Raw genomic sequence first — 13,122 nt, 5'->3', positions numbered from 1 at the left:
GCTGATGGGAGCCTGAAATGCCTCACTGGTCAGACATCGGGGTACGCCTCAAGTTGTTCCTTCCGCGGACAAACTCTGGGATCGTTTGCTGGCTCTCCCGCTGCCCTGATCTCCTCCTGCTCATACTGGAAACACAAAAACACAGCCTCTGAACATGTTACACTGAAACATTTGGCCACAGTTTGGCTTATTCGTTGAACTTCCAAGTGTATTTAGATTATCAACATTTTAAATAATCTGCATAATTTTTTTTTTTTTTGCCAGTAGTAGTATCAAATTATGGTGGAAATGTCTGTATTTGTGTAAAGGAACATACGTCGTTCAGGTTGCAGATGATCATTTAACATATATACGAATACATTAGGTCATTCTGTTTTGCTCTCAAATATTTATTACCCTGTGGATCAGTTTTTCTTACCTAATGTTAGCCTTGTAGAATCTACACATGTAAGGTACAATTTTCTCCTCTGTTCTCTTTTGTGTCTTGTTTTGGGAATTGGGATTTTTCTTGACATACAACCTTTCCTGAGTGATTTATCGCTGTTTACTGTTTTGTCCTCTGCATTTTCCAGTAAAAATCAGGTGTTTCCTAAGTTTAATTTACTGACCATGTGATGTTCATAAAGACATAAATTTAAAGGCTATACATCAGAACAGCAAAAAATAAATAAATAAATAAATAAACAACTGAGTTTTTTCACAATATTATCATCATATCATCCTCATTAACTGAATAGAAAAAACAAGCATCTAAGCCACTTCCATGTGTTAAACCACATGGGTTTTTTATTGGTGAAACAATGCTGACAGTGTTTCCACATTTCTACATCTGAATGGGTCATATCTTATACAGTGAAAAGCTGAGAAACTGCCTTTTACCTGAATTATGAAAATGTATTGATAGTTCATTGATAGTGGTTCAGAGTTATTAAATACTTAGATGCTTTTGGTCACTAGGGGCTGTTTAGGACTTTGAGCGTTAAATCAGTTTATTCATTTTAAATCATTTACAAAACTTTACTTGGATACTTACATTGGATCATTTTGACAAATACTGACCAATATTTTGACTAAAACATTGCGTCAAGACTGGTTTGTATAACCTTGACAAAACAAATGAACACAGGAAGATACCGGCAAACAAATAACATTTATTAATTAAATAGTCCACTAATCAAAGTAAACATAATAATAGTAACAGTAATAGTAATAGTAAGTCGTGCCAGGCCCAATAAACCCCGCCCCTTTCACATATTGTAGCTTACTTTGGCATCGATCCAGCTGATGTCATCATGTCTATGCATGTGCTGATGTCAGCATATCAATTGCCTCTATATATGTGCCAAGTTTGAAGTAAATTGAAACAAAAGTGATGTTTTTATAGACATGTGAAATCTCACCCATTATAAGTAAATACGAGAAAAAAAGATGCAAAAAAAATCAAAAAAATGTGAACTTTGACCTACTTTTCCCAAATATAATCAGATCTATTCTAGGTCACTGGCAATCTATACACCCAATTTGGTATGGATTCAACCAATTTTTGTTTTTACAGACATTTGAAATTTCACCAATTATATGTGAATGGGGGAAAAAAAAGATGTAAAAAAAATCATAAAAAATGTGAACTTTGACCCACTGTTCCCAAAATGTAATGACATCTATTGTGGGTCACTGGCAATCTATAAACCCAATTTGGTATGGATTCAACGAATAGTTTTGTTGCTAGAGTGTTAATGAACAAACAAAGAAAGAAACAAACCCTATCAAAAAAACAATACTCCTACCTCCCCTTTGGGGGGGCAGGGTGATAAATAAAGTCAATCCTACATATGTAGTCAGCATTATTAGTAGTGTAGTGTGTGCATAGATAAGTGAAGGTGATGAGTGTGTAACTAAACAAGATGTGAACAAAGGAAAAGAAGGAGATGCTGGAAACATGGAACAAGCTCTACACTGGGGTTGTCACAATGGTTAAATAACCTTTAGAGAATGAGACCATGTTTAAAGGTATGTGGTGGATCATTGCTTTTACCACAGATGATTCAATGGGCTTTTGATTCAAGTGGTTAAAATTCCTCTTGGTTGTTTCATGTATTTTTTTTAAATTCTTTGAGTTTTTTTTTTTTTTTTTTTTTTTTTTTTTGGAAGTGAACAAATGCACAAATGGGGAAAATGACAACTCCTCTGCCTCCTTTTGGAAGGTACTCCTGTGAAATACCTGTTATTGTTATTATTATTATTATTGTTATTATTATTGGTGCTGACCTCCTGCAGTTTCTGCTGTCTTTTGCGAAGCTCTGTCTCCAGATCTGAAGGCCTCCGTCGTGCCAGCTCCTCTTCTTTGTACCGCTCTAGTCTGCGCTGTTCCAACACTCGCTGCAGCTCTGGTTTCTCCTCCAGCACCAGACCCTGCCAGTAAAAGCCCCCAAAATTAGTTAATAGATTACAACATTAGCCCTGTATAGATGCAGCCTTTCAGAGCTTATATGTTTTGTGGACAGTCAGTACAATGATCCATATGTAGATAATTTTTCCTCAACTCCAAAAAGGATAGATAATATACTTTAATGTTGAAATCTAAATAATTCAGTCATATTCTTTAAATCAATACAAAATCAGCAAACAAGTTAATTGAATTAATTGAATAATGTATCTGAAGCCCAGTGAATAGATCTGACACACAATAGGCCACAGCTAACGCTGCTTTGTTTGTTCTGGTTTCAGGAGGTGAATGGTTGTTTGGAGATAACTGATTGTTGACCTTCTGTTGGTTTGTACCGTTTATGGCTGAGCAGCAGCTCCCGGTGCAGGTTGTGGTAGCTGGGTATATCCACAGAGGAGCCGTTGAGTTTTCTGGGGGGGATTGATCTCCTCACTACTACAGTCTGCTGTGGACTGATGGGACAGAGGAGGATGCCGATGTCTGAGCAACAAAGCAAAACACAGATAGTTTATTCATTCAGTCACAACTGACGTCTTATTTTACTTTAATAACTGGGAATACGTTTCACTACTGGACTTATTACACTGGTCTACAAGTAAAATGCTTCCAGAATAAAAGTAGTGAAATTTTACCATGTGTGGGTCACTGATAAAGAAAAATCAAGTTAAAAATGTCGGTTGGCTAAAGTTTCCAAGATACAGTCATGGGCCAAAACGTGAAATTCGAGAATTAGTGAGACAATGGGTTTAACTCCAAAGGAATATTAGTCTCAGAGCTACCAGATCTGCTTCAAAACACTGTCTACACATTGCGATACATTCACTTTACAAGTTCTATCTAGTGGAAGATTTATGCATCTATTGTAAACCAATATATGTGTAATAACACTTTATCATACACCTTGAAAACCAGCACTTTTGTCATTTATTTACTAATTAATGTTATTAAAATATGTAACATTTAGCACATTTAATCTCTGAAGCAGATCATTTCTAAAAAAAATAAATAAATTGTAGATCAGTGTTGTAGTACAAGTTTAAGGTGGTTGTGCTTTACTAGTGTTCAACTTTATATTTTCTACTCCCCTAGATATTTGTCCAGCAGCCTCAGTTACTTCTTTACACAATGGATAGTATGATACAACACTTTTGTTGAAAACTAAACCAGTCCTCTGACCTCTTAAAAAGCATTGTGCTGTCGGCTCACGTTTCAGATGTCTGTGACATGTTAACTGTTTTACAAAGCTGTGATTTTTCCTCCTAAACATCGTACGGTTTCATTTCAATAAATGTTCAAATCATTCCATATGTCACCAAAACCAAAGGAGAGAAAAAGTCTGAAAACAGATCAGAACTATAATCTATAGACAGAAGTATTGGGACACAAAACACTGACACGTCACTATTATTACCTCCGCCAAGGAGGTTATGTTTTTGCCAGGGTTTGTTTGTTTGTTGTTTGTTTGTCTGTTTGTCTGTCCGTTAGTGTGCAACATAACTCAAAAAGTTATGGACAGATTTTGATGAAATTTTCAGGGTTTGTTGGAAATGGGATAAGGAAGAAATGATTAAATTTTGGTGGTGATCGGAGGTGGGGGGGCCAACGGGGGGGCCCATTTCCAACAAACCCTGAAAATTTCATCAAAATCTGTCCATAACTTTTTGAGTTATGTTGCACACTAACAGACAGACAAACAGACAGACAAACAAAAAAACAAACAAACAAACAAACAAACCCTGGCAAAAACATAACCTCCTTGGCGTGGGGGGGGCCCACAGGGGGGGCCACTGATCAGCCTTGGCGGAGGTCTGCACTCTCCGAGTGCTTCTAGTTAATCTGATGTGTATAATAATAATAATAATAATAATAATATAATAATAATAATAATAATAATAATAATAATTTCTGACAGACCAAAGTAGCACTGTTACTTTAGTATTTTTGCTGCTAATATGTACTTTTATTTAACCAATAAAGACCCAGTGCTACTTTTGTAGCAGTTCCAAAATTTTTTTTCTCTAATGTTTGACTTTTCTTAAGTGATTTATCACCATTTATTGGATTATTATCATCTGTATTTTGCACTTTTTCAGTTAAAGTCAGTTATTTTCCTGTATTTAATTCACTGATCATGTAGATGTTCATTAAAGCTCAGAGTAAAGTTGAGGGTTATTATATCAGAAACAAAGAAACCTGATGAAAAGGTGACTATTTTAGTAAAATATATCATTAACTGAACATAAAACAAGTGTCTCCATCCACTGTCATTGATTCAACTCCATGGGTTTTACTGGTGAATCAGTGTTGTAGAAGATGACGGTGTTTCCACGTTTACTACGGTACACAAACGTCCAAATGGGTCATATCTGATTACCATGAAAGATGAAAAACTGTATTTTACACCAATTATTTACATATATTGATAGGACAAGTGGATCAACAGGTATTAAACAGTTTACATCAGTAGATGTTTTGGTCATCAGTGGCTGTTTGGGTCTTTATGGGTTAAATAACATTTCTCATGTAATGCTTTTATTTTTAATGGAATATTTTTGTGGTGATTCATTACAAGTTTTACTTAAATAGAGGATTTGTCCAAATATAGAATCAAATCCGTCAGCTATTTTCATGATAATTAGTTTAGCTTTTTCTTTATCTTCTAGTCACAGTTTCATTACCTACATACCTTTTCTATGATGTCCATATCCCAGTTTCTGTGAAGTTCAAAAGCATAGAAGAGACACCCTGTTAGTGCACAGTCAATCAAACACACTATCACTGTTGTACCAAAACTGGTTTGTTGCCCTAGTTTGTGGTATTTTGATCTTCACTTGATTTGACAGAGTATAATTAGATAAGAGGTGAAAGCGACAGTGCCTGCTGTGTTGTCTAAGTATTTGAGCTGTGTTTACTTGGAGCCCAAATGTGACGTAACTTCCCTGTCGGCCTTTTAGGACAGATGGCAGAGTAGATCTGGCCAGACTGAGAGCTCATATATTCTTTGGCAATGTGTGTTGGACCAAAATTAAAAAGAAAAACAGTGACGTAAATATGGGCCGCTAACTGGATGTATAACAGCGAGGATAACAACGTGGATTCATAACATCCTACTGAAACACAAGCACATGGACATCCCTGCCACGCCCAGTGAAACCAGTACAGAAGGCTCCTATGACGGAACAGATGGTTGACTGCTGTTGTGACCGAGGAGACCTTCAAAGGTAGAGATACATCTGACAACAGCGCAAGTATCTTTTAAAACTGTCTGTAAGATCCTCCAGGCCTTTTACTTATACAATAGACTGTTGTGTCCTTTAGTCTCTACACGAACCAGGTGTCTAAGACTTAATGGACTGTTTCTGTCCACATATAAGCCTCCAGATCAAACCTGATGGAGGCCATTATTCCGGATTTAGTCAGATCTAGACTGGTTCCAACAAAACCAGTCCATCTAAACCAGTTAGAGGCCACGTACAACCCAAACATTATCTTAAGTGGCTGGACCAATAAAATAATAATGTAATAACCTATAAATCAGTGTTTTCAACCTTGGGTCGGGACCCCAACATGGGGTCGCCGGGAATTCAAATGGGGTCGCTGAAAATTTCTAGTAATTGATAAATAAATAAAAAAACAAACGTATAATAAAAAATTATATGGTGAGTTGACAGAGACCAATCACAATACAGAAAGACAAACTGTGAAGCTGAAACTGAATCACTGTGGTACTGTTATCTTTCAATGTTCATTGTGGTCAGTTTCAGATGCTGCAGCTCTTTTCATAATTCATAGTTTGAGTTCTTGTTTTGTTCAGTATATTGTCAGCCTTGCAATCCAAGCTGGACTGACTGTACATATCTGACCAAGGAAATAAAATTCTCACTTTGTATCGTAATCTACACCTGGCTTTTCTGCCCTCCGTCCTAATAATATACATTATATAGACTAAAGTGTCTAAATATGAACAGTAATTGCAACATAGATAGGAAGCTATTACATGATCAACAACAAATTAATTTTAGCAAAAAAATGTTCTCTGTTTTGAATGTCTGTGGTCACCAGAAATTGTGATGTTAAACTGGGGTCACGAGCCAAAAAAAGGTTGAGAACCACTGCTATAAATAATACGTTTATACAATTTTTTCACTTTTTTTAATGTGAAAAATGTAAAATAATATTATGAAAATGTGAATAAGCTGAACAATCATGACAACCTCAAATTTCTTCTGAAAAATAAGTGCAGTTTACAGTATTATGCCTCAGTTCATCATTTACACATTTGCATATTACAACTTACAGATCACAGCAGATCTACAAATACATAAACATTTCATAAAACAATTCTTAAGACATTACATGGTGGTTCGTATTTGTTCAGGTTATGCACATCTATTGTGAAAGGATAGTTTGTACATGCATACATTTTCATGATGTAATATTACTTTTTTCATGTTAAACAAAGTAGAAAAATTTGGAGAAATCATTATTTATAGATTATTATGTAATTATTTCACTAGAGACTCATATTGGTCTGTATGAGGCCCCTGAACTAAAATGAGTTTGACACCTTTGATGTTTAATGACTTTGGTGTAATTTTTACTCTTTGTAAATTGATCCCACAGGTCAGATTGGACCCTTTGGTGGGCGGTTTGGTCCATGGGCTGTATTTTTGACACCCCTGACCTAAACCTTCTGCTTCTTCTTTTGTCTCAGATGTGATTGCAGCTTTACCCGCCTGTGCTAAAAACTATCAATACAAACATGAACATGACCTCATTTATTTATTATTTATGATGAAACACGATTCATGCCTCATGTTTTGTTGCTTGTGTGCAAATGCACCAACATGTGTCGCATATTCAGAGATCCAGAACATTTAAGGGACTGTATAAAGTACTCTCAAAAGATTTCGGACCTTTGTTCATTTTAAAACATATCCAAGGATGTACGGAATACATAGGTTTAACATAAAAACTGTAATAAGATGCACATTTTCAGTCAATCATAAATGAAATAAGTAAGAATATGAATTATGTAATAGTAGTAATAGACTCTAAGTGTTTCACCTTCTAACATCCACCTGAGTTCATGCAAAAGTTCATGGAAGTGTTACTCAAGTTTGAGGCCAAACCACGTTTTAGACTTTGTTCGAAAGTGATCTTCTACTCTCTGTGTTGAACATGCCACTAAAACACAACCTAAACTGTAGCACAATAAACATGGCTCAAATGTAACCTCAACACTTAAATGTTAAAATATCAACTGGAAGAAATCCAAGGCACTCTCTTTAAACATTAAAATGCCTTTATTAACATGGCTCAAGGAGGTCAAAACGTTTTTGACTTCCTGATGAAGTCTTGAAGCTGAACTGTGTAGAAGTGTTTTTTTAGGTCTAGATATGACCGTGCCATATTAATAAAGGCATTTTTAATGTTTAAAGAGAGTGCCTTGGATTTTTCTTCCAGTTTGATATCTACTTTATGAATCCCTTTTGCCATAGAAGCACCTCAAACAAACTTGTTTTTGGTCCAAGAAAGCATTCCTTCCCATGAATTTTTTTAACTTAAATGGATGACTTTAGGCTGATGGATGCAAACAGGTTTATTTACACCATTAAGAACATTTTACATATTTATCATCAGTAATTCCAGATAGAATGATATTTTATATGGAATTAAAATATATAAATATGTTATTCATAGAGTTTTGTTCTTGCTAAATTGTAGGTAAAGTATGCTTTATTAAGGATAAAAAGATTTGAACCCGTAGAATACGCAAAAAACTAAATTGAAAAAATGATGAAATATTTAACTCATAAGACCCAGTGCTACTTTTATGGCAGTTCCTAAATGCAATTTTCCCTCTATTTCACCTTTCTACATGATTTATCACCATTTATTCTAATAATATCCTCTGTAATTTGCTTTTTCTGTGAAAATCAGGTATTTTCCCCACATTTAACTATTGATCATGTAGATATTCATTAAAGATCAGATTAAACGTTGGAGTTTATTAATGAGTTTACAAAGAAAAGTGAAGAAAAAGGGACTTTTACAGCAAGATATCATCAGCTGAATACAAAAACAAGTGTGTCCATCCACTGTCATTGGATCAAACTTCATGGGTTTTATCGGTGAATCTATGTTGCAGATGATGACAGTGTTTCCACGGTAACTACAGAGTCTCTGAATGTCCAAATGGGTCATATCTGATGACCATGAAAAGATGACAAACTGCATTTTACAGTGATTATTTATATATTCTGATAGGATTAGTGGATCAACAGGTATTAAACAGTTAAATCAGTGGATGCTTTTGGGCACCGGTGGATGTTTGGGTCTTTATGTGTTAAAGTGGGATTGAGGAAATCTTAATCTACAAACTTTTTCAAAATTGATCCAACAGCTGAGTCCTGAAAGAATAAACACTTACATTGTTTGTCCAATTTACATATTTAGATCAGTTTCATACAATTGATTCCAGTGGCCACGGAGCTAAATAAAAAATAGATTCAAACCATAGAACTATAGTTTAGAGTAAAATCATGAAACTCCATACAGAACAGAAAGAGTAAGATTATGTTTAAAACTGCACTAAAACCAGAAATCACCTGAAGCAGTGACAGATGGTCACCAGACCAGACATCAGCTGTTTAATCACCAGACCAGAGAACAGGTGTAAAAAAAAAACAACAACAACAACAAAAAAAAACAACTATTAAGATGCGGAACTCACTTTTTTTGCATTTGACCCCTCCATGGCAGGACAGCAGAGGTCTACTGTTTGGTCCAATAACAGTGTTCCGTCAGTAAGTCAGCAGTCCATCTTTAAAACAGTCCCTCCTGCTCACATTACCTGTCTGTTGGTTCTTTATTTGTCTCTTCCAAGTCCAACATATTGCTGTTGAGGAAGACTCAGACTCAATGTGCCGCAGAACAGTAGTGATAGTAAATGCAGAAATCTTATTACGCCATTGAAGATTACCTCACAACCCCCACAGGACACAGGACACAGATTAGTTAATTGCCGCTGACACAAATGCAGCTTAAACCTCACTGGCACGGCCTCCACACCTCCTCCACCACCAAACACTGACAGAGACAAACACTGACAAAATACTGGCAAAACAGCAGGAAAGCAGTCAGAGCTTTACTCCATGTTTACTGTTTTTTGGATCCATTTCACTGATACATTAACCTCCTGAGACCCAGTAGTGCATTTCTGTCCTCAGGAGGGGGCAAGAATTTCACAACTTTATCAAAAAAAAAAAAGAAAAGAAAAGAAAAAAGAAATACAAAAATGCTGTCCACTGCAAAGGACATTCCATAATATAAAAATGTATCTGAAAAAACTGTTGCATCATGCTGTTTCTAATCAAAGCATTTATTTAATGTAAAAAAGCCAAAACTTTTACTTTCTTAGGTCTCAGAAGGTTAATGCGTATGTTCCATTTTACTGCTGTCCATGTTTTAGGTGGCTTAATCTACAGTAACATGTCATGTCCTACAAGATCGTCTTTTGTTTGTAGTCAGAGAACCATGTAGATGTATTAAGTTTTCAGCTTTGCAACACTGTATTTTCCAGCAAATTCAAAAGGGTTTTTAAGAGAGTTTGTAAATTTTCTAAACCTATGAAGAAGCACTTCATCTTTTAGATATAGCTACACAACCAGGCAGACAACCAGAAGTAATTTTACACTACCCAAATCAAGAACAAATGCAATGAAAAGAATGGTAATATACAGAGCTATGCAATAATGGAACAAACTACTGGAACACACACAGAAAACTGTAAAATGAAATTTAAGAAATCAATTAAGAAACATCTATTGACCATAAATGATTGATACCTGGGTTAACTGAATATATGTACTGTATATACTGCTAACCTAAAGGAGCTGTTGTGTCTCTATTTTTGTCTGTTTATTTATTTATTATTGTATGTTATGTAGTATGTGAAAATTGTTTTGGATGATTATATTGTATGTTATTGGCATTGACAAGTTGTAAAGATTATTGTAAGGACTCCTGGAAGAATAGTTGCAGCTATGGTACAGCTAATGAGGATCCTAAATAAAGAACGAAAGTTGATAAAGAACAGAAAGATGAAAGTTGAAGCATTATATTGAATAAAATAAAAATACTCAAGTAAGTACTTCCAATCTGTATTTATACATAGTACTCAAGTAAAAGTACTGAGTTCCATTTACACAATAGACATAACAAGCATTTCATGCTAATATATCATTCTTTTCTATATTTAGCTGTTAATGTAGCCAAAGAACTTTATATAGATAGTATATGCTGACCTTTGTTTTCAAGAATACCAAGGCTGCAGAAGACCTGTGTATGATATTTTATAACTTGTTTCATATTATTCAGTGGGTTTTGTCTTCTGCACAGTCATGGCCAAGCCTTGCCAATTATTTTTGTTGTGTTTGTTGTTTGTTTGTTTTAGATCTTTTTCAAGAACAGATATGAGGCTTTTTTTTGCTTCAGATAGTATTGCTGATAGATAAAGAAATTATGTTTAATTCAATTTCATCCAGTTTTATCTCATGTGGGGAGTTTTATTTTGTTGTGTAGATTATAGTGTTTTATTATAGATTTTATATTCAATCGACGTCTCATATAAAACAGTTGATTCAGGTCATTTCATTTTCATAATTCACTTCAACCTGTGTTTCTTGAATAAAACTATCTATACTATCTAAACTATCTAAACTATCTATGTCAAAATAATGTAAAGTAATAAACATAATGTCCAATTAAAATAACTGCATAAGTGCTGTAAGACTTATGCAGAAAAAAAAAATAAATGAAAGTTGTCATGTCTTTCCGGTTATGACCACAAGAGAACGTCAAAGTTTTATTTTTGTTTTAATTTCCCATAATCCCAAGCGGCCCATTGCTTTGCGTTCAACCCGGAAGTTCCATCTTCACAGTTTGAATGAGGTTTGAGAGGAGAATGAGTGTGTGAGCGTTTGAGCGAGTGATTGTAGCTTGTTTTGTTTGTTTGTTTGTTTGTGTGAGTGAGTGTTACTGTAAAAACCTACACACTGATCTTATTTGATCTGGTCTGAGTTCGGCTCTGCTCGGATCAGAGATGATAGGAAAAGCGCTTGTGAGCCCTCGGCGGCGATGCGCACAGGCATGAGTTAACCTGTAGAGCCTCCACATTTCGTGTTGTGGTTAGAGATGATGAATTGATCAGATATACTAGTTCTGACCGAGCTTGGGTTCACCTCGAGCTTCACGGCGGACAATGAGTAAAGAGGCGATTCTGATCTTCCCACAACCGAGAGACAAAGCTGGAGTTAGCAGTTAGCCGTTAGCACTTAGCTTCTCATGGGGAAACTTCACTGTTGGGCCGCTTACATCAGCGTTTGTGTGTCCGGAAAGAAAAGAATGTTTAGACACTGTGGGCAAAACCTAAATGCTTCTCAGGTGTCGTGTAACTTTTATACTTGCAAAAATGACATTTAATCGCTTGCTCATACCGCATTAGAGGAAGTCCAGATCTTAAACCGTTTAACTCTCCTGGTTAAAACACTTTCCATTTGCCCAAACGTTAAGAAAAGGAAAGCTGCTGGATCTAGTGCCCTGGAACATACAATTATTTACCTGGCTTGTATGAATACCTAATATTCATGAAATCTCTTTGTGTGAGAGGTGAAGCCATATGATTCAGAGGCAGATTTCTAACATTAACTTAAACTTACATCACCCTCTTTATGCACACTGTTACAGATGAAGCCCATGGGATTTAGACTGCCCCACTGTACTGCCCAAAAGCCAACAGTTTTACATTAAATCACAGTGATGTTGAACTCCAGTCAGTCAATGCACAGGTAACTTAATGAAAACCTTCAATAGTGGTCTAGAACTAAAATGACTCATTGTCCAAGAGATCTCTATGAATTAGTCTTATTGAGTATTGCAACACTAACAACGCTAAAACCATTATTTTAAAGATGATACTGACTCTTAAAACCCTACTTTCTTTGATTTGTGAAACCATTGTTTTGTTTGTAAAAATGTTTAAAGATTTCACAGCTTTCCCAAAATCTAAACCCTATCATATCAATGTCAGATTTGAAACTATTACATTTGGTTGAATCTGGTCTAGATTATCTTTAAAAAAAAAAAAAAAGGATTTACACATAGAAACTGTTTTAAAGACGGTGATTTGAGGGGTTGAAAAAGTAGTGAAATGCCCCTACCATTTAATTTAAAGCACTTACAGAAATAGAATAAAGGTTTCACACATAGGACATTGGGTTTTCACAGAGCATTAAGGCTTTACCCAATAGGTCAAATGCAAAGAGGTGGAAAAATGGAGAACCAGTCACTCAGCATTGTAAAGTTTGTCCATTTCCCTTAAACCTCCACCCTCTGGAGGCAATTTTTGCTTCAACACCACTCTTGTATTCACAGTCAATTTGAGAAACATGCTAACATACTCATTAGGTCTCCTTAACCTAAAGGGAAGGTTCATTACTTTAGGTGGAGGTTTTATCAGTGCATTGACCTGTGGGGAACCATAGGTTCTAGATCCTGGACTTCATCATTGTCTATATTGAGGATAGGATGTGGGGGAAAAAAGGGGGTGGGGGCTGTGATGGTTGGAAAACAACAAAGACTTCGTGGAGAATGGATTTGCTTCAATCAGGCAA

At 35.6% G+C, this 13,122-nt stretch overlaps 1 non-coding gene across 1 annotated transcript; it reads left to right on the top strand.

The window, feature by feature from the left end:
• Positions 1-11,382: 11,382 nt before the first annotated feature.
• Positions 11,383-11,738, top strand: LOC115423281 (small Cajal body-specific RNA 2). The gene has a single exon (XR_003935952.1).
• The last annotated feature ends 1,384 nt before the right edge of the window (positions 11,739-13,122 follow it).

Source organism: Sphaeramia orbicularis, chromosome 7 (genome assembly GCF_902148855.1).
Source record: "Sphaeramia orbicularis chromosome 7, fSphaOr1.1, whole genome shotgun sequence".
NCBI classification, from domain to species: domain Eukaryota; kingdom Metazoa; phylum Chordata; class Actinopteri; order Kurtiformes; family Apogonidae; genus Sphaeramia; species Sphaeramia orbicularis.
This window is presented reverse-complemented; position numbering and strand designations above follow the sequence as displayed.